At 36.2% G+C, this 27,087-nt stretch overlaps 1 long non-coding RNA gene across 1 annotated transcript; it reads left to right on the top strand.

Annotated features, from left to right (window-relative positions):
* The first annotated feature begins 515 nt into the window (after window positions 1-515).
* On the top strand, window positions 516-13,034 carry LOC103882824. Its single transcript, XR_644774.4, has 3 exons — window positions 516-1,975; window positions 9,729-9,771; window positions 12,620-13,034. It is a non-coding gene; the product is annotated as an uncharacterized LOC103882824 (long non-coding RNA).
* Window positions 13,035-27,087: the final 14,053 nt, after the last annotated feature.

Here is a 27,087-nt window from a genome sequence, read left to right as displayed (position 1 = left end):
CCATATCACCCAGGTTTAAAAGATCCTGCTAAGTCATTTTAGGAAGCACCCACACCAATGATAACTACATCACCCTGGATATTGGGTCAAATTCTTCATCCTCTCCCATCCTCCAAATGGTGTCTGATCACCCTGGCCTGCCTGCAGCAAGAATCCTTTCAGGTTTATTTAGCCAGAATCCTACTCACCCCGAATTTCCTCTTAGTCATTTTCTGTCCCATGACCCCGGCCCTGCTCCTTGGCTGTAAATCCATATGCTCATCCCTGTGGTTCTGAGGAAAGTCTTGCTATCTTTTTTTTTTTTTTTTTTTTGAGACAGAGTCTCGCTTTGCTGCCCAGGCTGGAGGGCAGTGGTGTGATCTCAGCTCACTGCAACCTCTGCCTCCTAGGCTCAAATGATTCTCCTGCCTCAGCCTCCCAAGTTGCTGGGATTACAAGCGCCCACCACCACGCTGGGCTAATTTTTGTATTTTTAGTAGGGACAGGCTTTCACCATGTTGGTCAGGCTGGTGCTGAACTCCTGATCTCAGGTGATCCACCCGCCTCAGTCTCCCAAAGTACTGGGATTACAGGAGTGAGCCACCATGCCCGGCCTTCCTGACCACCTTTAACAAGAGTTAGAATAATTGTTTCTTTCTTTAATAGAAGATAAATGGGCTTTTATAGTATAAACGACAGTGATGATGATGGACAATTCTTTGAGGCTTGATGTGTGTCAGATGCTTTTCTTGGTGCTTTTTATGTTATTACTTTTTTTGTGTTTTTTTTCTAACTGCAGTCTTTTGATGCAGGGCCTCCTGTCTTCCTTCTCTATCTTCCTTCCCCAGATAGCAAAACTAGGGAAAAGAGAAGTTGGGTAGCTGTCCGGGGTTATACAGCTGAACAAAATTACATTAAATTAAGTTATGGTGTTACAATCCAGGGAGAGTAACATATAAAAATATTATTTAAAACTATCTTAATAATGCCAGTAATAATTCTTTGTGTGTGATGATAATGCTATTAACATTTGTTTTATTAATGTTAGAAATGCAAAATGCCTTACCTAATAAAAAGTTAAGCGATATACAATGTCTCTATAAAAACTTAGTTTAGCTGCTCCATTTTAAATTATGTATACTAAATACTTCTTACAGGTATCTCTCTCAGACTGACATGTTTTCTTACAAAAATTTTTAAGAATTGTGTTTACTGACAGAGTGTAAAAATCATTGTCTACTTAGATTAGGGTCCTTCAGGGAGAAGAGTAAAATTGTTTTTAGACTTAAAACCATCACTTGTGAAAAATAGAAAAATTTATGTAAAACTAATTTTTGCTACTGACCTTTGTCATTGATGTGCACTTTAAATAAAAACACTTAAAGATAATTATTTTTCCCTCTATTGACTGCATTTAAAATGGATTAACATTTGCAGTAAATGTACATGAGGAACTTGTCACAAACTTTATGTTAGAAATAGAGCTTAGAGTCGTAAGGAAAACGAGCACTCAGACAAAGGGTTTCTCAGCAAAGCAAATTTCCTCCTGTGCAGAGGAGTGCATCCCATATGGCCGGTCAGCATGAGAGCACACAGAACAAAGAGAGTGAAAGTTTTTTTTCCAGATGCAAATTCTGCTCCTCTGCCCTTTCCCCATTGGCTGGGGTCAGACCTCAGAATCTAAGCTAGACCCGATTGTCTAAATATTTAAACTTTTTTTTAGCTAAGGTGGGCACGTAAGGGAGAGAAGGGAGAGGGGGAAGGGGTTGTCTGTGGCGAGCTAGAGAGTCAGTCTTTTCCCAAATAAGGAAAGGAGTGGGAGCTGTTGCTGATAACACCACTGGTGATGTGGCATGCCTGGGTATGTAGTAACAGTAGAAAGAAGGAAAGAAGAAGAAAGAGAAGGAGGGATTGGTACTGGAAATTAAAGAGTAAAGGATTGATCAGGCTGTTTGAAGAGAAACTTTGCCATATTCCACACTTTATCATCCTTAAGGTGAGGATATTATGTTATTAATACCTTATAATAAGGTATCGACTATAAAAGTTGGTGAATTTAGTATTAAAAGCTCTGGCACTCAAAACCTCAGTGTACAGCAAGCAGCAGGAATGGGCTGAAGAAACAGAAAGTTCCTCAGATGACACGGTCTCTGTGTTTAAAGTCAGGACCTAAGGAAGGGGCATTGCATTTCCTGGGGTACAAAAAGGGAGTCTGGGAAACAGGCTATGCCAAAAAGTGGACTGGGTAGAGCTGGTCTCATTACAAACATTTCTCAGGCACAGCCCTTTGGGCGTCTGTTGAGCTCTGTCTGCAAGGTACATCTGTCTACAAAGTCAGGCCAGAATGTGCTGATTCTTCAGCTGCCCAGGCCAAGGGCCCTTCCTGAAACTAACTCTGAGATGAGTGGTGGAAATGGAGGAGCCTTCAGTTCTTCTTGTACTATCTGCTGAATGTAGACATTAGCTAGGCATGCAAAACAAGAACAATTACTACTAAGGGTCCTCAACAAAGAGTTTATCTAATGTTAGGTTTGGGATCACATAGAGAGAAGCCACATGCTAACCAGCTCTGAAATAGTTAAACCAAACCAAAACAAAAAGGATCAGTGACCCCCACAAAGCACTTATAAGAAGCCACACATCTGGACAGCTTCCTTGGTTGGTGCCTGTCAATATCACATCCCAAACACAGTGATGCTAGTAGAAATTTCAACCAGAAAAAGCCCCAAAAATAGCATTTGTGATTTCTGTCTGCGTTTACGGTATATTTGTAATGGAATACAGAAATAAAAAATGTTTGTATGAGCTTTATTAGTGCTCATATTTGAACACCTGTGTTAAAACCTTACATGCAATAACTTGTAACTACACTTTCTGATTTACTGAAAATTTAACCCTTGGGTAGTGGTTCCCAAATTGTCAAGATATTACTTATATCAGGGATTATCTTTAAACAACATAAATATAAATATGTAACTGAAATATGCTATTTCTGTGTGTATGTACATGTGCATGTTTTGAAACATATAGCAAAAATACGATTCCTCAAAAAGTTGCATCTTGAACTTTTAATATAAGTTTGAAAAAATTATCGATATTACATTGCTGACCTCCTTAGTTTACTTTCAAAATTAGTTCTAGTATACTACCAAGACTAAAATATCTGTATTTATTGAAAGGTTTTTTACACAATTGAGGGTTTTAAAAAATATTTTGAGATTCTACATATACAAATATGAGAACAATCTATAGAAACAATCCAAAGAAAAATTATATTGCTAACATCAGTGTAACCATTATTTGAAGAAAATGGTCTTAATAATGTGATTAATGCTGAAACAGTGTCAAAGTGGTTGAAAGTGTTTTGTACATGATCTACATAATATTTAGATTTTTAAGTTAGTACTTTTAAATTATGAGAAAATAGTGGTATTTTACACGACTCTTCAAAAATAATTAATGAATTTATCTTTATAAACCTCAAAATATAATTTTTATTTTTTCAATGTGTTTTGATTAATTTAATAATTCTCCATTTACACATGTAATTTTTCTGCATATCATTATAAAAATAGATTTTACTTTCAATATCTTTAAGAAAGTAACCTGAGTTTTATTCCCATAGGAATCTTTCTCTAGGTAGGAATCAATATTTTCATTCAGTTTTTCAATTGCAAAAATAGATTAGAAAAGACAATTGATTAATCTAAATATAAGATATCACAAAAATATTCCATGGATATCTAGAAAGAACACTCTATATGTAATATAAATAACAAGAATAGGCATTTAGAATAATGAATACATTATTTTACTACCTAATACATACATTCACTAAATGCTGTTATTTGCAAATGAGAAATTTAGGTAGATACTATTTCATTTATGTTTTAATTATCTGTAAAATATAGATAGATTTACATTTTATAATCAAAATATGACATATTATGTTATAAATATATTTATGTCATTTGCACTAATTATCACATGAAACAAATTACAAAAAATTAATTCCAGAGTATTAACACCATGTATGAAATTTAAGTGTGCAAGTTTTGCAGCATATTCTTCCTAGGTTTCTCTTAGGTATGGAGAATAATTTCCATCCAAAACTTCAGGTAGTGAGAGAAAGAGAAACTTCACCAGAAACTCCACTGACAAACCCTTACGATGACACTCCTGAAACTATCACATGTTTATTTATGATATTACTTTTGAAGAATTCTATTTATTGATTTTTATTTTTCAGTTTTTAATTTTGAAATAATTTTAGATTTATAGAGTTGCAAATAAAGTCTAGAGTCCTCGTATATCCCTTACTCAGCTTCCCCACAATGTTAACATATAACAAATTATGGTCTGTTTATCAACACTAAGCAATTAACATTGGTACAATATTATTACCTAAACTAAAGATTTTACCCAGATTTTGCAAAATCGTTGATGTTTTTCTTCCAGGATTCAATCCAAGATCCCATATTACATTGAGTTGCTTTTATCTCCTTAGTTCCCTTTCATTTATGACCCTTTCTCAGTCTTTCCTTAGCTTTCATGACCTTGAAACTTTTGAGGAGTGATGGTCAGATATTTTGTAGAATGTCTCCCAATTTGGGTTTGCCTAATGATTTCTCATGACTAGACTGGGTTTATGGTTTTTCGGTCAGCTTGCCACAGAGATGGTGACTTTCTATTTCCGTCGTTCCTCCCATGATTACTGTTTGATGCTCTTCTATAAGAAAGATGTGCCCCTTTCCCCCCACTTATCATTTATGCTATTGTTTACTTATATCAGCATAGTTTCACAGACATGGGTTGTACTCTTTGTGTTAAAATCCAATAGTATCACGATTTTGTAGCTTACATTTTCGCAGCATTTGCCATTAGAAGTTCTTTCAGGTTGGCTCCTCTGTCCTTTTAAATGCATTGTTCTTCTTTTTTTTTTTTTTTTCTCGCTCTGTCTTTTTTAAGCACTTCTTTTCTTGGTGTTGGCTCCAGTTTCATGTTGCATTTCCTCTGCTCCTGCAGTAGGATCAGTCATTTCTCCAAGGAACTGACACATTGGACTGTGTAAGAATTGTAATGAGAGCTGTTGTATAGATCTGTTAGAGGATGTAAAGAAAACAAGACTCTAGGTTCAAAGAAAAATAAGCAAATCTAAAATAATTGACAGCATTCCCTCTGGATAATAGAATGGGAAGTCAGCCGGGAAAATGAAGACCAAGCTATTTCCTTTTTCCCTTCTCTTCTCCTTCTCCTTCCCCTCCTACTCTTCGTCTTTCTTCTTAATGATTGATTTCTACTTTAACTGCACTTTCATCAGGTGTCATACTCTATGTGATATCAATCTTGTCTATTTATCAAGGCTTGCTTTGTTATTCGACATGGTCAATTGTGCACTTGAAAAGAAGGTGTGTTCTACAGTTTGGGGGCATAGTGCCGCTTGTAATCAATGAGTGTGCTTTTGAAATCATGCTATGTAAGTTCTTAGTGCTCTCGAAATTGTTATTGGATTGGACTATCTGATATTGAGAGAGACATGAAAATCCTTTAGTACAGTTAGAATTTAAAAACAATATTTCCTTTGAATTTTATAGATTACCTCTTTCTGTAGTGTGAAGCGTGTTATCAGGTGCACACAAAATTTAGAATAGTTATAACTGTCTGGCGATTTCAAATATTATTATTATAATGTTCAGCTTTATCTCTAATAATGCATAATAACACTTTCTTTGTTTGATCTTTGTGTAGTATATTATTATAGTACATCCAGAATTTATTTATTTATTTATTTATTGGTTTATGCTCTTGTGTGTTTTCTTATACATCTATTTCCATTCTTTCACTTCCAACATCTCTATATCCTTATAAATTTAGATATTTCTTTAAAGCAGTACATGATTTTTTAAAATCTAGTCTGATAATCTTAGTTTTTATATTTAATGTGAGACTTGATATTTTTGTGTTTAATATACTTTCTTCACATTTGGTTTTCTTTTACTTCTTCCAAATATTCTGTATCTATTTCTGTTACTTATGACCTTTTAACAGAGTATTGTTTGTAATTCCAATGTTTATCTCTGTTATATTAGAAATTACATTCTTTTCAAATATTACTTCATATGTTACCCTGGAGATTGCAATATGAACCTCTTACTTAACAAATTCTAATGAGTTTTTCTTGTACTTAATCCCAGAAAATTAAAGGACCTTCAATAGCTTTTCTATGTTTCCACGGTTGTGACATAGATCTATTATTGCTTTGTTTTCCACTTTCGTTTCTTCTTATTTTTTCCAGTATCTCTGACTTTCCCTGTGGTGATTTCAAGTACATCATTTCATGTCAGTCTTACATTGTTTCTGTTAAGAAGTCAGGTGTCAGTCTAATTTTTGGTAACGTATTATTTGTGAAGTTATATTTTTTGTATCCCTTCAACACTTTTATTTCTGTGTGAATAGATGTAATTTTCTTTTTGTTTATCCAGCCTGGGATTTGTATAATAATCCCCATGTCTATGAATTCTGCCAGCACTCTCTCCTTTTCTTCAGGAACACCAATTACATGTACTTTAGACCCCTCACTGGTACCCTGTGTCTCTGATGCTCTTTCCTGTATTCATCATTCTTTGCTTTTTTTGTTATTGTTATTTTGTTTTGTTTTTTGTTGAGAGGGAGTTTTGCTCTTGTTGTCTAGGCTGGAGTGCAATGGTGTGATCTTGGCTCACTGCAACCTCCATCTCCTGAGTTCAAGCCATTCTCCTGCCTCAGTCTCCCGAGTAGCTGAGATTACAGGTGCCCGCCACCGCGCCTGGCTAATTTTTTGTATTTTTAGTAGAGACGGGGTTTCACTATGTTGGCCTGGCTGGTCTTGAACTCCTGACCTCAGGTGATCCACACTTCCTCGGCCTCCCAATCATCATTCTTTAAAAAATATTTTTTTAAAAATTTCCTTTGAATTTTATAGATTATTTTAAAAATAATCTATTGAGGACAAATGACTTATTCAAGGGCGGGGACAGAGGAGATGCAAGGTGAGACTAGAGCCAAAAGCCAGAAAAGAATTGCTTGAAAAAGTCAGAGAGAAAAAAGAACAATGTGTTTGCTCTATTCTGAAAGTTTTCTAACCTGTGTCCCAGTTTTTGACTTCTCTCTTTTGTTGTTTCTAGTCTCTTATTAAACTCCTTCATTAAGTTTTTTATTCAGTTACTCTATTTTTCAGTTTTCTAATTTCCATTTAATTGTTCTGTATATTTTCTATTTCTCTCCCAACGTTCTCAATCTTATATTTCCTTAGCATAATAGCCATAGCTCTCCAAGGCTGTGTCTGATAATTTTTTTGTTTTGTTTTTGAGACAGAGTTTAGGTCTGTCACCCAAGCTGGAGTGCAGTAGCACTATCTTGGCTCACTGCAACCTCCGCCCTCTGGGTTCCAGCGATTCTCCTGCCTCAGCCTTCCGAGTAGCTGGGACTACAGGTGCATGCCACCACGCCCAGCTAATTTTTGCATTTTTTAGTAGAGATGAGGTTTCAGCATATTAGCCAGGCTAGTTTCAAACTCCTGACCTCGTGCTCTGCCTGCCTTAGCCTCCCAAAGTGCTGGGATTACAGGCATGAACCACTGCACCCAGCAAGATAATACTTTTATCCGGATCCTCTGTGAGTGTGCTCTCATTTTACGTTATTATTCTTATTTGAATATCATATCATCCCACCTCCTCCAATTTCTGGTTATGCATCATTATTGCTGGTCAATGACTATTAAGATTTTATAAATTATTTGCAACCTTGGATGATATTTTCCTTTAGAGATTAGCTTTCCTTTCAGGAGTTAATCAGGAACTCTGGCAAACTGATCTCATCTTAATTTAATCAAGAATTCAGTTTTTTTTTCTTCCAATTTTTTTCTACTGTGGTAAGAGATACATACTATACAATTTGTCATTTTAGCCATTTTTAAGTGTATTAGGGGGTATTAAATACATTTATAATGTTGTACAGCCATTGCCACTATTCACCTCCGGAATGCTTTTCATCCAGGAAAACTGAAACTCCGTACTCAACAACCAACAACTCCCCATTCTCCCTTCCCCCCCGGCTCCTAACTTTTTGACTACTGCTCTGCTTTCTGGTTAATTGAGTCTGATTGCTTTAGATACCTCCTATAATGGAAGCTGTCTTTTTGTGACTGGCTTATTCACTTACCATAGCATCCTACAGGTTCATTCATGTTATAGTATATGAAAAAATTTCCTTGAGACGTGAGTTTAGTTCATTTTGGCCTGACCTAAAGTCCTGGGAAGGATTAGCAGATCTCCCTCAGCAGACTGGAACTCCTGAATGTATAACACTACCCTTGTGAGTTGTCCAAAGTTCTGATGTGCTTCTCAGCTTCTCAGTATCCTCTCCTGAAATCAGCATGTGCATTGGGGAAATGGCCAAATAATCACCACAACTATCTTCCAGCAGATTATTTTCTTAAATATTTTGCATATGTTTTCTAAACTCATTTGAAATTTGATTTCTAATATCTTCTGATGTTGTTTGAAAGATTGAACCACTTGGGTCTTTATTGATGGAAGTAAATCAATTATTGCATTATAAGAAACATAGTTTTTATTATGAGTTAAACCAATTTGTTGGCCTTTTCCTTCTAGGTGGCATTTTGTTGTTGTTTTCTTTTTTCTTTCTTTCTTTTTTTTTTTTTTTTTTTTGAGACGGAGTCTTGCACTGTCACCCAGGGTAGGGTGCAATGGCGCGATCTCGGCTCACTGCAACCTCTGCCTCTGGGGTTCATGCAAGTCTCCTGCCTCACTCTATCGAGTAGCTGAGATTACAGGCGCACACCACCACACTGGCTAAGTTTTGTATTTTTTGGTAGAGATGAGGTTTCACTATGTTGGCCAGACTGGTCTCAAACACCTGACGTGGTGATCTGCCCGCCTCAGCCTCCCAAAGTGTTGGGATTACAGGCGTGAGCCACCACGCCCGGCCCTAGGTGGCACCTTAAAGGCATTCTATCAACTTATTTCCAAATAGCAATGTGCAAATTTATAATATGTTCATTATTTAATGCAATAGATTGATCTGAATTAGTTGAATTTTAACTTTTCTCTGGCTTTTCTAGACAATAAATCATTAGAGATGCTAGCATTTTAACATCCTGTAGACTGACAGACCCTAAAAATAAACTGACATGTTTACATCTTGAAGAGAATATTTTATAGTTCGGATGTTTGTCACCTTGAAACCTCATGTTGAAATGTGATCCCCAGTGTTGGAAGTGTGTCCTGGTGGGAGATGTTTGGGCCATGGGGTGAATCCCTCATAAATGTCTAGGTGCAATCCTCAAGGAATGAGTGAGTTCTCTCTATTAGTTCCCAACAGCTAGTTGTTAAAAACAGCCTCACACCTCCCTAATCTCTCTCTTGCTTTCTCTTTGGCCCTGTGACCTCTGCACCTGCCAGCTCCCCTTCGTCTTCTGCCATGAGTGGGAGCAGCTTGAGGCTCTCTCCAGATGCAGATGTGGATGCTGGCACCATGCCTCTTGTACAGCCTGCAAAATCACAAGCCAATAACCCTCTTTTCTTTATGAATAACCCAGTCTCAGGTATCCCTTTCTAGCAATACTAAATAGACTAAGATGAATACTACTGACTGCCATATGCTTCCATTCTTGTTTTTTTTTTTTTTTTTTCTAAGAACTCGGATGTAGTAGAAACTGCTGTGATTTCTCTTCCTGGTTTTGTTTACAGAGGTGCCAGAAGAGATCACTGACTGACCCTCAGCTTTTGTGAAGTAAGTGACTCTGTTCTCTGCTTTCTAGCTGGTAACTGTGGCAACAGTGAGGTCGGGAAGAGGCTGTTTATCACACCCCTTTTCCAATTCATAGGCTGATTCTAAAATGACCAAAAGTTAGATTTCTAGCTATTTTAACATAATTTTGTTTAGCTTTTAACTCCCAAAGTGTAAGACTAGTCCTCCATGGTTGAAGCAAGAGCTTTAGAGTATTTTTCAGCATTATTCTTTAAATGCTTATATTGGTTAACTTGCTAATAGATACTACATTTCAGATCATTCTAGGCCTCCAAAAGAAGTACCATTTACTATCCTGAAACAAGCATTTCTTCTCAGTCTATTTCAAGTTCTAAGTATCTCAGTTATTAAGTGTCTTAAATAAAGTTTTCTCTTCTTGAATCTATTAATATGGAAATGCACTGAAATGACTTAAAATTGGCCAATTTAAATCTAAAACTTATGCCACAGTGTGATCTAAATGAAATATTTAGAATTTATTCATGCTGGTTTTCCTTAACACTCAATTTTTTTGTAAGGCATTCTGATTTTTCTTTCATTCCAGTCAAATAAAATTACAACCAACCAAGCTATGGTATTTATAGTACCATTGCATATAAATACTTGGAAATACGTAAAAATAAGAACTAATATATATTACATATTATTTCTAAGATAAGTGTATATTGGATATGTACACATCATAGAAATTGTCATTTCTAAGATCAAAGTAGTCATCAATTTCTATTTTCAAATAATGGTAAGTAAAACTAGGTCCTCTGTATAGACAATAGAATAAAATATGCAGCTAAAATATATAAAAATTGAAGTACTGATGAGATAATTTCCCTTCTTTTCTAAAGGAAGTATTACTTATTGTGAGTCATTTATTTCTTAAAAATAGATCTCAAAACTTGCTTTTCCATCAAGGTGCACTTTCCTCAGCTGAGTCTGGGCACAGTCACTTCCCATCTAGATTACATCAGTAGACTCCTAAATCCTCACCCTGATTGTTCACTTGTCATCCTCACCTTATCAGTCTGCAAACAGATGTGAAAGTGATTTTTATAAACATAAGTCAAACGAAGCCACTCTCTGATTAGAAACCTGCAGTGACACAGGGACTCGTGCAGCGTGGTCTGCTTGGCAACCATACTTCACCCCTCATGTGTGGCTCTGCCATGAATTTAATGTGTGCACCTCCAGCGTTCTTTCCACATCATCACTGCTGTGCATCAGAAAACATCATCACTACTGTGCAGCTCACGCCCGTAATCCCAACACTTTGGGAGGCCAAGGCGGGTGTATCACCTAACGTTAGGAGTTTGAGACCAGCCTGGCCAACATGGTGAAACCCTGTCTCTACTAAAAATACAAAAAACTTAGTCAGGCATGGGGGCAGGCGCCTGTAGTCCCAGCTACTTAGGAGGCTGAGGCAGGAGAATCACTTGAACCTGGGAGGCAGAGGTTGCAGTGTGCCGAGATCATGTCAAAGCACTCTAGCCTGGGCAACAGAGAGAGACTCCATCTCAAAAAAAAAAAAAAAAAAAAAAAAAGACTCCTCAAGAATTATAAGCAAACAAAGCATTTAACCCTACAAAGAGAGAGGAAAAAAGTTTACAAAGAGAACTGGTTTGATAAAGTTTCAATCAGGAGCATCTTCTTATTGGAGAAAAGAGAAATATAATCAGAGTAAGTCACCGCTCGGAGTTCCTGCATCATGTAGTTTTTAGAGTTCAATTTTTCTTCAGCTAATTGACCACAAGGATTTTGAAATTTCAGCTAAAAAATGAAGAAAATAAGGAATGAGATATTTAAGTTAATTAAATAATAATAATACCAGTCAACAGCTATTTGGTTTTTACCCTGTTGTCAGGCTTCGCTGTAAATGCTCTGTGTGTATCAGTTCGTTTAATTCTGTCACCAACCCTGTGAGGGGGACTTGTGCTAGTTATTTGTCTGTGGTCTCTCAGCTTTGAGGCCATCCTATACTAGGTACTTTGATGTGTGTCCTGGGATTTTGTGTATTTCTCACACTCCTTCACCTGTTGGCTTTTTGTTTAGGTTCTGCCAGTTGGAGGCCCTTTGTTCCCCAAGTTCTATGGGGCATACTTGCTTCTTAAGGATATGAATCTCACTTCACTTCAGTATTACTGGCTTATTGATTTTTCAGCTTTCCAATAACTGAATGACCAATTTCCCATGTCAGATTTCCTAAGTGAAATATCCAGAGTGCTTTCTGTTGACTGTAACCTAACTGTTGCAGTATTATCCTCATTTCCATTTTACTGATGAGAAAATTCAAACACAAAAGAGTTAAGTAAATTTCTCAGAGTCACAAGTGTATTTATCATATATATATATAGCTTTTAAGGTATGTTAGAAATAGTATATATGAAATTATATATATATATGCATATTTTTTCTTATCTGTAACAATATAAAACATGTTTTTATAAGACTAAGAAAATCAGAAAATAATCATGATACACATTTTGGGTAAAAGATTACAAAATAATATTCATAGTGGAATTACCCTCTTGTAAAAAATAATATATCACACATTCACGCATCAAGAGAGACTATATAAATATAAAACTGTGGAGTAATTATAGCTTAATGGTTTTAATTTTGAATTATGAGGTAAAGAAAGACAGCCATGTGGTTAAAACAAATTTATTAGCTGGGTGGCATCATTTTTGATTATTTTTTTTTGTTTTGAATCTAGTATTTGATCTTTTGTGTTTTCTAAATTTTTCAGTTTATTAAATGTGTAACAGTAAAAAATAATATACTTTAACATTATTTCACAAGAATTTTATAACATAGAAATTCTTTGTGTTGCTTACAGGAATATCTGAGATTAGTCAATTTCTAAAGAAAAGAGGTTTAATTTGCTCATGGTTCTGCAGGCTATACAAGCATGGCACCGCCATCTGCTTAGCTTCTGCAGAGGCCTCAGGACGCTTCCAATGGTGGCTTAAGGCAAAGAGGCCATTGCTGAAAAAGGAAGATAAAACTTTATATAAGATATGTTCTCAAATCATAAAATGCATAGAACATTTTAAAGAAAACATCAAAAAATATTAATAATGGAATTTCATTATATGGGAATATTGTGGGAAGTCTTATTATACGTTTACATTTGTCTGTACTGTGCATTATTCTGGGAAGCAATGAAAACTCTGAATGACTACTCAGTTTGTAATACAACATTTTAGAGTAACAGAGTTTTATAGTCATTCGATTGTATTCAAACTATCAATTTTAAGTAATTCCTTATTTTTAAATAATTATTTATTGAAGAAAATAGTTATTTTCCACCAAACATGTTTTAATGCAGGAAGCCAGAAAACATATTTAGTTATATTGTTTATTCTATGGCTATTTTAAATACATAAATTTTCTAAGTTTTTTGCTTTTTGCCACCACCATTTTTAGGCACCAAAACTGTGTTGACAGTGTGCACCCGATCGCAGAAGCGCCCTGTGCTGGCCCAGCCTCCTGCAGGGCAGTCGGAGCTGGAGAGCTCCTCCTTTGCCATCCCAAAGCCCAGGGTGCTGATGGAAGGAGCTGCCCAGCGGTGTGTTGACTTCCTCTCTGTTTCCCCTATGCATTCTGAGCTGGCTCAGAAATAAAATGCAGTCTTCATAGTCTGTACAGGCCTCTCCTCTAGGGCTTCAAACCTTGAGTTCTGCAGTACGTTCTGAATGAAAGAATGAATGAATGATGGATGGCTGAACAAGTAGACTTTCAGGTAAATTTTTTCACTTAATCAGGTAGGAAGCATAAGACTCCTAAATGAAAAACACACAAAATAACACTTCTAGAAAGAAGGAATTGATGAATGTTTTCCAGCCCCAGTAGCCTTCTTAGAATCATGTCTGTCCCTGTAGCTCAGCCACTTCCCTGGCTGTAACACATTTTGGGTAAAAGATTACCTGTCGCTACAGGTCCCATACCGGCAGATAATGTCTTTAAAAGTTGCTTTGCCTGCTTCAGGTTACCTGATTAAATAAGGCAACATATGCAGAAGATCTTAAAAGACACTGTAAAAATTAGGCAACTAGAAAATTTGTTTACACGTTAAAGCCTTTTTTAAAAATATGTATGAGAGTCATTATAAGAGACCGATCAAATGCAGAGATAGCAGGCCATGCTTCTAGACCTTAAGATGCTGTTTGTCAATTTAATTGCAAAACACTGTCAAATAACTTTAGTCTGTGTTCCATGACTGCAGGGTATTTCTGGAAAGTAATGACTTCATAGAACATGCTGTCATGTTGTATGCCTTTTACAGAAGTTAACAAAGAAAAAAAGATAAGTACCTATATAAATTATTGTATCTCACTCTAAGCTAGCCAGCAGAGAATAAAATATAAATTGGATTTTAAAACAGCAGAGTAGAATAGTGTGTTTTGGAGAAGTCCAGTGCAAGACTTCCAATGGGAAGTGTAATAATATTTCTCTCAATTAGTTGCAACTTAAAACCAAAACATGCTCCATTAGGTTAACTGTAATGTTGTAAAAAAAATCCTATGCTGCAACATTAAATTAAAATACCTCGAAATTGATGGTGACTTCATACATTTCACAGATAATTTTAAGTGTGACTGGGTAAGCTGCCATCTCAGAAAGAAAATAAATCATCAAAATGTTAGCAAATCAGTTAATTTTTTAGATAATGATCAAGTTAATTCAAATTGTGGTGCGAATTACCATTATAACTACTGTCTCTAGGGAGTTTCCTGGTAATTGCAAATAAGCTGCCATTTGCCGTTAACTAAAAAAAATGTTTCCAGATTCAGAATTATAAAAGTAACAAATTAATATAACAAGCTTACTTGGCTAGTGAAATTTTGCACTGATCCAGAAAAACTGGAAGTGTGAAGATACCTTATAAATGTACTGTTATATTATAATTCACTCCTTTTTCAGTGAATGAAGGAAGAAATAGAAAGATTATACCAAAGGTTACACAGCCAGAACCTGGAAAACTGGAATAAATTATGGGTCTCCTTACCCTTCATTCTATAGCTGCAAAAAAACCAATTAAGAGGGGTATTACCCTTATACTGTCAGAATTGCTTCCAAGATGGTTATTACATTTGGCTAGAGTCGCATAGACATGTAAATCAAATCAGATGACAAAGTTGTAGTAATAGTCACTTTTTAGTAATAGTAAAAGAGGTTATGGTGATCCCTCAGAATTTGATCCCAATCTTCAGTTCTCAGCTTTTCTGTCTTTAAGATCATCAGCCAGGAAAACAGCATGTGTAGTGCTAGTGTGTAGTGAGCACCTTAGACATTTAAAATGCTTGATAGACATTTATTTTTGCATTATCGATGTAATACTGAACTATTTTAATTTGAAAATTTCAGAAAGAAAATATATGAAACCACAATCACATAGTCACTCCTCTTTTTCAACACCACTTCATTCATTCTACCAACAATTTTTCGTTTTATATTTTATTGAATTCAACAATTGTATACATTTACATTTTCAATCACTTCATTAACATCTTCTGTTTAGTCTTCTCTTAGTATCTCATTTCTTACAGTAAATAGTTACAACTACTTACTACTTAAAATTGAGTCATTTTCAATTTATCTTTACTTTTAATATTATTAACAGTATTTTCTCATGATAAATTTCTCAAAGAAACATACTTGTGAAGGAAAAAACGCTATTAAAGCTCTTCAATATGTTTTACTTTTTTACAAAAAGATTTGTATCAGTTTGATTGCCATAACTAATTTCTAAATGTAATGTATAGTTTTTGAGTTTTACTATATCTTACAGAAGTGGCATTTTATCATTTTAAGAACTTTTACTAACATATAGAAATAGTGGTTCCTTATAATAAATCACTTTATTCATTTTCAATAATTTTAATCTAAAAAAGAGATATTTAGATTCTAGAGAGGTAGTATTTTCTCAACAAGTTAATGGTTTCCAGTAAGCCTTCTCTCAAGATTCCTACTAAAATATCTATAACAGCAGACAAATCTGACGATTGACAATGAAACAAGCATGCAGTCAACATGTCATCAAAATCGGACAGAAATGTCTTCCTTCCAAAGGCTGATAGGGTTCAATTTAGACATGCCATTGGCAGTGAAAATAAGCTTCCCTCTGTGAAACAGAAAGGTGGCAGAGGTTTTCTTTCTCTTTTTAAAGAATTGCTTTTTATTTATTTTTAATTTTTGGAAGTATAAGAAATATACAGAAAAGTCCACAGGACACCCATGTAACCCAATGGAGTTTAGAAAATCCTTACCTCCAAGACCTTAGATGGCCTCTTACACATCTGACATTCACTAACCCTGCCTTAATATTTGTATTAGTCAGGGCCCTCTAGAGGAACAGTACTAACTGGATATATATGAATACAGAGATAGAGATTTATCATGAGGAATTGGCTGTCATGATTATGGAGGTTGAGAAGTCCTGCAACCTGCTGCCTGCAAGCCCTGGAAACCAGCCGTGCATTTCAGGAGAAGCCCACAGGTCTGAGAACCAGGGGAGCCACTGGTGTAAATCCCAGTCTGTGTTCGAAGGCCAAAGAACCAGGGGCACTGATGTGGGCAGAAGGTGGACATCTCAGCTTAAGCAGTAAGAGTAAATTCACCCTACAACCACATTTTGTTCTATTTACGCCTTCATCAGATTAGATGAGGACCAAATGCCTGTTTTTAGACCTCGCCTTCTAAAACAACCTATATTCTTTTGTATTAATCATTCCTTTATGCTGTGAATTATTTTGTGACTTCATCTGTGCCTTTGCAAGTAACTATGTGTATTTTTTCATTGGTTTACTGTATTTCCTTGTGTTCATATAACTAATTTTTCCTTTCTAACCATGATCCATATTTTAAGTGTTTCTAGTTTTGGGATGTTATAAATGAGGACAACAGTGACATGAGCAATATAGTGTGTCATTTTTGCGAATGCTCATTTCTTTCATGTGTGCTATAGGACTAAGATGTAATTGCTGGGTTAAAGATTATACAGATATTAATCTGTTTTCCAAAATGTTTATACTAATTTATATTTCAACCAGCAATGCATAATAATTTCTATTGCTTGAAATCTTTGTCAGTATATAGTAATATTAGAATTTATTGCTAGTTTTAGTATAAGTGTATAGTAGTATCTTAATTTAGTTATTCCTAATGAATAATGATGTTAAGCTGCTTTATAAATATCTATTGAACACCTAGGTTTGTATTAATTATCTATTGGTGCATAATACCTCACCCAACATTTTCTGGCTTACAAGAATGTACATGTATTACCTCGCAGTTCCTTGGGTCAGGAGTCAGCACAGCTGAGCAAGTGTCTTTTTAGGGTCCACTGGGGTTGTAATTTTCTCCAGGTCCACAGGTGGGAAGATCCAATTCCAAGTCCCTTAAAATTGTGATTGGCAGACCTCAGGTCTCGCTGACAGTTACCCTGTGGGCTCCCCAGAGGGCCCTTCAGGACACATGCATGTTGCTTCCCTCAGAAAGAGCTGACAAAGAGTGAGAGCAGGTGCCCGTGCTGGAAGCTACAGTCTGCTTAAAACCTAATCTTGGAAATGATTTTTCTTCACTTTTGCTCTGTTCTATAGTCAGAATCTAATTAGTATCCATGTCCAGGCTAAACTCAAGAGGAGGGAATTGGGTATCATGTGACTACCTAGAGTTAGGTATCATTGGAAGCCAATTTGGAAGCTGCCTACCACAGAAGGTACCTACTTTGAAAAGCGCCTGTTCGTATCATATGTTTTGCTTTTGTGTTGTCTGGTAGCTTTCTATTCCGATGTAAATGAAAGTTCTTAATTTTAAGGTGATTGATTTTAATCAAATTTCACTTACGATTTACACTTTTAAGTTACGATACCTTTCTCAGCCTGACATGACACAGGATTTTTGTTCTTTAATGTGTCTTAGAAGGACTGTTGTTTTATTTTTATTTATTCATTATAATTTCACTTCTATTTTAAATTCAGTGGGTACATGTTCAGCTTTGTTGCCTGGATATATTGTGTGATGCTGAGATTTGGGGTACAATTGGTCCCGTCACCCAGGAAGTGAGCATAAAGTACCTAAGAGTTAGTTTTTCAACCCTTACTTTGCTCTCTCCCTCCTGGGATAGTCCGTGGTATCTATTGTTTCCATCTTTGTGTTCATGAGTACCCAATGTTTAGCTCTCACTTCTAAGTGCACACATGCATTATCTGGTTTTCTGTTCCTGTGTTAATTCACTTAGGATAATGGCTTCCATCTGCATCCATTTTGCTGCAGAAAACATGATTATTTTCTTTTTTATGGCTGTGTAGTATTCCATGGTATATATGCACCACATTTTCTTCTTCTTATCTACCATGAATGGGCACCTAGGTTAACTCCATGTCTTTGTTATTATGGTAAGTGCTGCGGTGAACATGGGAAGCACTATGATTTTAAATTTTATCTTTTACAAGTTAAGATCAACAATCATCCTGGAATGTATTCTTACGTATGCAATCAAGTAGGATTTTTGATTGATTTTTTAAAACATGGATTATTTTCTTTTGCCTAAAGAAAAGCTTTGAATAATTTATTGGCACAGGGTTACTGGTCATTATCTTTTTTTCCTTTTCAACTTCATTCTTAACACACATTTATAATTGATAAGGAATAATAGGTTGGCAAGCATTTTCTTTCAAATTAGGTAATTCTTACCATTGGCTTTGGCTTTTATTTATTTTTTTGAAAAGTCAGTTGTCTTTTTAAGGTAATCTGTCTTCTACCTCTGAATGCTTGTTAATTTTTCTCATAGTGATATGTTTTGGCTGTATCCCCACTCAAATCTCATCCTGAATTCCCATGTATTGTGGGAGGGACCCAGTGGGAGGTAATTGAATCGTGGGGACATGTCTTTCCCATGCTGTTCTTGTGAGAGTGAATAAGTCTCATGAGATCTGAAGATATCATAAGGGGAGTTTCCCTGCCCAATCTCTCCTTTTGCCTGCTGCCATCCATGTAAGACTTGACTTGCTTCTCCTTGCCTTCCATCATGATTGTGAGGCTTCCCCAGCCATGTGGAACTGTACGTTCGATTAAACCTCTTTCATTTGTAAATTGCCTAGTCTCAGGTGTGTTTTTATCAGCAGTGTGAAAATAGACTAAACCAGGAAATGGGTACCAGTGGAGTGGGGCACTGTTGAAAATATACCCCAAAATGTGGAAGCTTCTTTGGAACTGAGTAACAGGCGGAGGCTGGAAAAGTTTGGAGGCCTCTGAGGAAGACAGGAAAATGTGGGAAAGTTTGGAACTTTAGTATTTTTGGAACTCTAGAGTTTGTAACTTCCTAGAGACTTGTTGAATGGTTTTGCCCAAAATGCTGATAGCAATATTAACAATAAAGTCCAGGCTGAGATGGTCTTAGATGAAAATGAGGAATTTGTTGGGAACTGGAGTAGAGGTGACTCTTGCTATATTTTAGCAAACAGACTGGAAGCATTTTGCCCCCACCCTAGAGATTTGTGGGACTTTGAACTTGAGAGAGATGATTTAGGGTGTCTGGCAGAAGAAATTTCTAAGCAGCAAAACATTCAGGAGGTGACTTAGATACTGTTAAAGGCATTCCATTTTATAAGAGAAGCAGAGCATAAACGTTTGGAAAATTTGCAGTCTGACAGTATGATAGAAAATAAAATCCCATTTTCTGAGGAGAAATTTAAGCCAGCTGCAGAAATTTGTGTAAGTAATGAGAAGTCAAATGTTAATTTCCAAGAAAATGGGGAAAATGTCTCCAGGGCATGTCAGAGGTCTTTGTGGCAGCCCCTCTCATCACAGGCCCCGAGATTTAGCAGGAAAAATGGTTTCATGTGCCGGGCCCAGGGTCCCTGTGCTGTGTGCAGCTTAAGGACTTAGTGTTCTGTGTCCCAGTTGCTCCAGCCATGACTAAAAGGGGCCAAAGTACAGCTCAGGCCAAAGCTTCAGGTGCAAGCCCCAAATCTTGGCAGCTTCCATGTGGTGTTGAGCCTGTGGGTACACAGAAGTCAAGAACTGATGTTTGGGAACCTCTGCCTAGATTTCAGAAGATGTATGGAAACGCCTGGGTGTCCAGGCAAAAGTTTGCTGCAGGGGTAGAGCTCTCATGGAGAACCTCTGCTAGGGCAGTGCAGAAGGGAAATGTGGGGTCGGAGCACCAACACAGAGTCCCTACTGGGGCGCTGCCTAGTGGAACTGTCAGAAGAGGAGCACTGTCCTCCAGGCTCCAGAATGGTAAATCCACCAACGGCATGCACTGTGCGCCTGGAAAAGCCATAGACACTCAACTCCAGCCTGTGAAAGCAGCCGGGAGGAAGGCTGTACCCTGCAAAGCCACAGGGGCAGAGCTGCCCAAGACTGTGGGAACCCACCTTTTGCATCAGCATGGCCTGGATGTGAGACATGGAATCAAAGGAGAACATTTTGGAGCTTTAAGATTGGATGGCCCCACTGGATTTTGGACTTGCGTGGGACCTAACCCCCCTTTGTTTTGGCCAATTTCTCCCATTTGAAATGGCTGTATTTACCTAATGCCTGTACCCCCCATTGTATCTAGTAAGTAACTAACTTGCTTTTGATTTGACAGGCTCATAAGTAGAAGGGACTTGTCTCAGATGAGATATTGAACTGTGGACTTTGAGTTAATGCTGAAATGAGTTAAAAGACTTTGGGGGACTGTTGGGAAGGCCTGATTTGTTTTGAAATGTGAGGACATGACGTTACAGAGGGGCCAGGAGCAGAATAATATGGTTCAGCTGTGTCCCCACCCAAATCTTAACTTGAATTGTATCTCCCAGAATTCCCATGTGTTGTGGGAGGGACTCAGTGGGAGGTAACTGAATCATGGGGGCCGGTCTTCCACATGCTATTCTCATGATAGTGAATAAGTCTCACAAGATCTTATGGGGTTTTCAGGGGTTTTTGCTTTTGCTTCCTCCTCATTCTTGCTGCTACCATGTAAGAAGTACCTTTCACCCTCTGCCATGATTGTGAGACCTCCCCAGCCATGTGGAACTGTAAGTCAAATTAAACCTCCTTTCTTCCCTGTCTCAGGTATGTCTTTATCAGCAGCATGAAGATGAACTAATACACATGCTCTTTGTCTTTGAGCTGTATCATTTTTTGTGGCTAGGTTTCTGTTTGTTTGGGTATGTCCTGCTTGTGGTTCATAATGCATCTTCTATCTTGGCTTGATGTCCTTTGTCAATTTTGGGAAATCCTCAGCTATGGTGTCTTCAAATATTGTCACTGCACTATCTTCCCCTTTCCCACTGAGATTCTACTACTGGCATTCTTCTTGTAGCAATCCTTTAATCTTCTAGTTTACATTTTATGTCTTAATTTCTTCTCCTCACATTTTGCAGAGATTGTTTCTATTCCTCATTTCAGTATACCATTGTCTTAATTTGTATGTTTAACCAGGTGTTAAATACTTCCATTGATTCCTTAACTTCAGTTAATTTTTCATTTTAGAATTTCCATTTTTTTCAGTATTCTCCTGAAATTCCAACTTTTTTCTTTAATTTTCTTTATATCTGAAGGTAGTTGTGTTAACATTTGCATTTGAAAACTTTATTATCTGGATTTTTGTTGATCTATTTCTATTATCTAATTGATGCTCTTATAACTTATTATAAGTTCCTATCCATTAAGTGCCTGGCTATATCTGACCTAATCTTTATTTATGATGTATGTTTTCACATCTCAGTCCCCAAAATACATGGGTGAAAAGTCCTTCCTCAGATTGGTGGGTTCTAGGATTTCAGTTTGTGTTTGTCTACACTTGACAAAGTTTCCAAAACCTGCTCAAGTTTTCAACTTCTAATCTTTTTAAATCAGCATCTACATTTGGGATCCCAAATGCCCAGCTCACCAAAGACATTTTCTTTCCTGGATCTTGACTGTGTAATTCTTCACTTCCTTTTAGCTCTCTCATTATTTCAGAAGCAGTTACTTTAGTTGTTTTTGGCTTTCGAAGTTTTTCTCATAGGCCTGGTTGGTCTGAATCACTGAGTCTTCTATTACCAAAGGGGACCTCACAGGTATTGCATTGTGAATACATGAGGAATATGTGACTAGATCCCTGTCACAATAAATCAAACACTATTAGAGAAAACAAAGTCCTTTTCTGCAGCACTTCCAATTCCTTTCCTTTCACTGATGTTAGAACTGTAATTATAATTATAAAACTTGGTATGACTCTTTCTAGACCTACATACCAAGGAGTTTACCTAAGAGTTCCTTTTAAATACTTGGAATTTGAACTTGTATTACATAAATTGTATCACTGAGCTCAAATTATCATGAGACTCTCCAATACCATATCTTGAAACTCATTATTTCACACATAGAGAGCTATTTTATGTTTCCTAAGTGGAAGCCTAGTGTTTTATGTTGTTTATAAACATCATTTCTATGTCATTACTACATTAATTGACATTTAATTTATTTCCGATGTGTGAATGCTAAAAACAATGCTATACTGAATGTCTCTAAATGTATATCTTCATGGCATATGGGAGTGATTCTCCACATTATGATTAAGATGTAAAATCACTCCCTGATAGGATATGTGCATTTTAAATATCATAAATAAGTTGATTTTCCAATATATATGCATCAATTTTTACTGCTACCAGTAGAGCATGAGAGAAGCCATTCATTTCTCACATATGATACTGTCAAATATTTTTATTTTTGATGACATGATGGGTGTTTGAATTTGCTGTTTCAATCAGAAAGTGCTTAAAACGACAAAAGTTTATTTCTTGCATGTACAGTTACTTTCAGGTTTGGGTGATTTTCAAAGCATTTTTTTCTCCATGCAAAGTCTCCAGTTTTCCCTTTATACCAGTATGTGCTTCCATACTCTATGGACAGGAAGTTGAGAGCTGGAGAATCAAACAATGGGAATGAAATGTTTCTCCTGACAAGTTCTACTAGCTAATGTAATACGCCCAAAACTAAATTTAAAAGAAATGGAGAATAGAAGACTTCTGGGTGCCTAGAAAGAACATAAAGGAATGTTATATCCAGAAAAAAGAATTCGATCTAGATAGATATGTAGTTCTCAGGAATAAAAAAATGTAAGAAGCCTCATTTATTCCAAAGTGGGAAGGACATGTAAAGCACACACATTGACTACAATATTTTGTCAAGAAGTAAACTTAGAGAACTTTTTTTGCTGTGTAGAAATATACTTAATATAATATTTGCCATTTTAGCCTTTTTTGTGTGTGTGCACAGTTCATTGTCATTAAATATGCTCACATTGCTATGCAACATTACCATCATCCATCTCCAGAAATTTCTCATCTTCCCAAACTAAAACTCTGAAACCATTCAACAATAATTCACCATTACCTGTCTTCCCAATACCTGGCAACCATATTCTAATGTCTGTCTCTGTGAATTTGACTATTCTAGGTACCTCATATAATTGAAATTATATAATATTTGTTCTTTTTGTCTGGCTTGTTTCATTTAGTGTATTGTCTTCAAGGTTCATCTATGTTGCAGTATGTGTCAAAATCCTCTTCCTTTTGTTAAGGCTGATTGATACTCCACTGTATCTATATATCACATTCTGTGTGTCCATTCATCTATTGATGGACATTTGGGTTGTTTGCATCTTTTGGCTATTTTGAATAATCTTGCTATGAACAAAATGGGGGTACAAATATCTGTCCAAGTTCCTTCTTTCAATTTTTTGGGGAACATGCATATAATTTTCCATAAAGGCTACACCATTTTACATTCCCACCCACAATGTACAGGGTTCTATTTTCTCCTTAACCATGCCAACACTTGATATTTTTGTTTTCATTATACTCATCTTAATGGGTGTGACGTGGTATCTCATGGTTTTGATTTGCATTTTCCTAATGATTAGTTGAACATCTTTTTATGTGCTTGTGGTTATTTGTAAGTCTTTTTGGAAGAAATATCTAGTCCAATTTACATGCGCATTAACAGTGTCTTAGCATTTCCTTTCCTCCACATCCACCCCAGCATCTGCTTTTTGCTTTTTAAAAAAATTTTTTTAATAATAACCATTTTCACTGGGCTAAGATGATATCTCAGTGTGGTTTTAATTTGTATGTCTCTGATAATTGATGATGTTCAGCATTTTTGCATGTGTTTGTTGGTTGCTTCTATTCCTTCTTCTGAGAAATGTCTGTTCGACTTTGCAAAACAGCATGGAGATATCTCAAAGAACAAAAAATAGAACTGCCATATGACCCAACAATCCCACTACTGGGTATCTACCCAAAGGAAAATATTTCTTTCTACCAAAAAATCATCTGCATTTCTATGTATATGCAGCACTATTGACAATAGCAAAGTTGTGGTGGTGCCAACCTAAGTGTCCATCAAAAGTTGATTGGATAAAGAAAATCTGGTGTGTTTACACTGTGGAATACTACCCAGCCTTTTAAAAAGAATAAAATCATGTCCTTTTGTAGCAACATGGATGGAGCTGGAGGCTATAATCTCAACTGAACTGAGAAACAGGAAATCAAATATCACATGTTCTGACTGACAAGTGGAAGCTAAAGAATGGGTTCATATGAACATAAGACATGGAAATAACAGACACTGGGGACTCCAAAATGGGGGAGGGTAGGATGGAGGGCTGAGGATTGAAAAATTATTTACTGGGTACAGTGTTCAATATTTGCATAATGGAAACACCAGATGCCCAGTCCCCCCCTCATTACATGAGATACCTATGTAACAAACATGCATATGTAACCCCTGAATCTGAAGTTAAAAATAATTAATCAAAAATTTGAAATAAATGTGTAGTTCTGCAAAAACTTAAAATAAATGTGTATTTGTTCATTTTTAATTGTTTATGTTTATTGTTGAGTTGTTATGAGAAAGTTTTAAATTGTATCTCAAAAATTATCTATTCCACTGAGTTGTCTATCAGTTAGACATGATTAAATTGTCAGGAAAATTATTAAGCAGATTTTTTTCCAGAATCCTACATACAAAATTATTTTCATTTGGGATACTGGAGTCTCACTATTTATTTCTTGAGGATTTCTTCTTCTGTTTATTTTATTCAAACATCTATGAGTTTTGGTGGTTCAGAAGTGTTTTGTTGTGCAGTCAATATAGTTAATCATTCTGCTGCTATACAATTTATGCTTTCTGACATAAGGAATATTGCACATTGGAAATGTGGATATGCTAATGACAAAATTAGTCTCCTCCTTTTTCATGTGTTCCTTCTTCAAAAATTTAGAATTTTTGTGAACCCAGAATATACAGATAACTGGTTACACAGAGATGCAAGCTGTGAAAAACGGCTGAGTGAAATTTCGGCTGCTTGCAGTCACATCTCCTACACACCATTGGTTTAGCGACTTTCCTCTTCAAGGTCATACTTGACAGAAACCAAGAGAAAAATGTTTTGCACGATTCTCAGGCTACATAGGCTGCTGGAGAGAATTTCTTTATTATTGGTGTTAAAGCCAAGGAGACAAACATCTATTTTCTTGTGACTCTTTTTATTCAGGCATGGACAGCAAAGGGGGTACTGAAATTAAATTATTCAGCTAACAAATTCACTGTTCCTGGTGCAGTAGGGTCTGTACACCCATGCTGTTTATTGAGGCATACAGTTTGATGGGGAAGGGAGTTATGAAATAAACACACATATACACAAGTAATTCTGAATATTGATAGATAGCAGGCCTATGTTAGGGCTAGTGGTCAGGTGCTGCTTCATGTTCAGTGGAGATACCCAATCTGTCCAGAGATGGCGAAAGGGCTGGGGACAAAAATCATATTATTAAGCTCGTAGAATGGGGTTTGCTCCCTAAAGCATGTTAAAAATATAGGGTAAAGTCCAATTTATTAGACTTGTTAGCAGATATTTATTTTAACACCATGGTGTCGATTACTTAGACCAAAACATCATAAATCTGAGCAATTGAGTAGTGTTCTTTGACCATCTCCAATCCCCCTTCCCCTACCAAGGTCAGAAGCATAATTAATATATCATGGTGTGACTATCCAAGCACACTTGCTTTTCATTTTCTGCAGCCCCTCTTCTCCCAAAGGAATATTTCAACACAGAAAACTTTTGAGAGCTACATTAATAAGTTTTGGATGTGTTGATGATTACCATTTTCTAAAAAGTGTTCAGATGTCATCCTGGCCGGAAATACTTATTTCGTCTTCTGAGATAAATTTTCCACCAAAAATACACACTTCCATGTAAGTACCATACCAAACAGAATTCTGGGTTTCTTCTTCTTTATCATTGTGAAATGCCAGACATATGTATAGACAAAGGACACATAAGGATCAATGTGCAGATGAATGGTTTCTCACAAAGCTAAGACTGGCATAACCACCATCTAGTGCAAGCTGAGAGCACTGCCAATTTCCAGGAATCCCTTCATACCTTTGACAATTAATATGCCTTCCACTCCTTCTTTTGTTTCGTTAGTCACCCCCTTCCTTTCTTTATAATTATACTAAATGAGCTTGAATTCCTGAATCCTATAGTCTTCTGAACTTTCAAGTTTTTGAAGTAGAATCGTACAATATATGTTTTACACCTGTCTTCTTTTACACAACATTATGTTTCTATGATAGGACCTCATTGTTGTAGATGCCTGTAAATTGCTGGTGCAATTTCTGCAGCCCATTGAACTTATATAGTATGATATATTCATCCATTATAATTTGATGAGCATGTGATTTGTGTCCAGGCTTTGGCTTTGCTGAGGATGTTCTGCAGTCCTTGTGAGAGTCTCTTCGCCACATCTCTTGAGTGTGCTGAACATTTTAGGTCTCCAGACTTGTGTACCAATGTACACCTCCTCCAAAAGTGCATGCAAGCTCCACATGCTTGATGTACTTAAAAGCAATCATACTTCTTCAGACAAAGATTTTAGCCATTTTAGTGTTACTCTAATGCTATCTTAATGTGGTTAAGCAGTGACGAGGTTGAGAATTTTTTCGTATGGTTATTGAGCAATTAAATACCATCTTTTGAAAAGGACTTGTGAAGTCACTTGTGAACTTTTATATGGTGTTTCATTTTTTTGATTTATGCTTTTTGTATATAAAATATGATATATTGAATAGAAGGGATATTTGTTATTTATGTGGCAATTATTTTTCTCCTAGTCTATCTCCCTGACATTTTTCTATTTTTAATTGTTTCACATTCTTAACTGTAACTCAGCTAATATTTAACTCAACTTTATTGAGGTACAAATGACAGGTCATAAATTTCACTTATGTGTGATTCAATGATATTTTAGTAAA

The sequence above is a fragment of the Papio anubis genome, chromosome 4, assembly GCF_008728515.1.
Source record: "Papio anubis isolate 15944 chromosome 4, Panubis1.0, whole genome shotgun sequence".
In the NCBI taxonomy this organism is placed as follows: Eukaryota; Metazoa; Chordata; class Mammalia; order Primates; family Cercopithecidae; genus Papio; species Papio anubis.
This window is presented reverse-complemented; position numbering and strand designations above follow the sequence as displayed.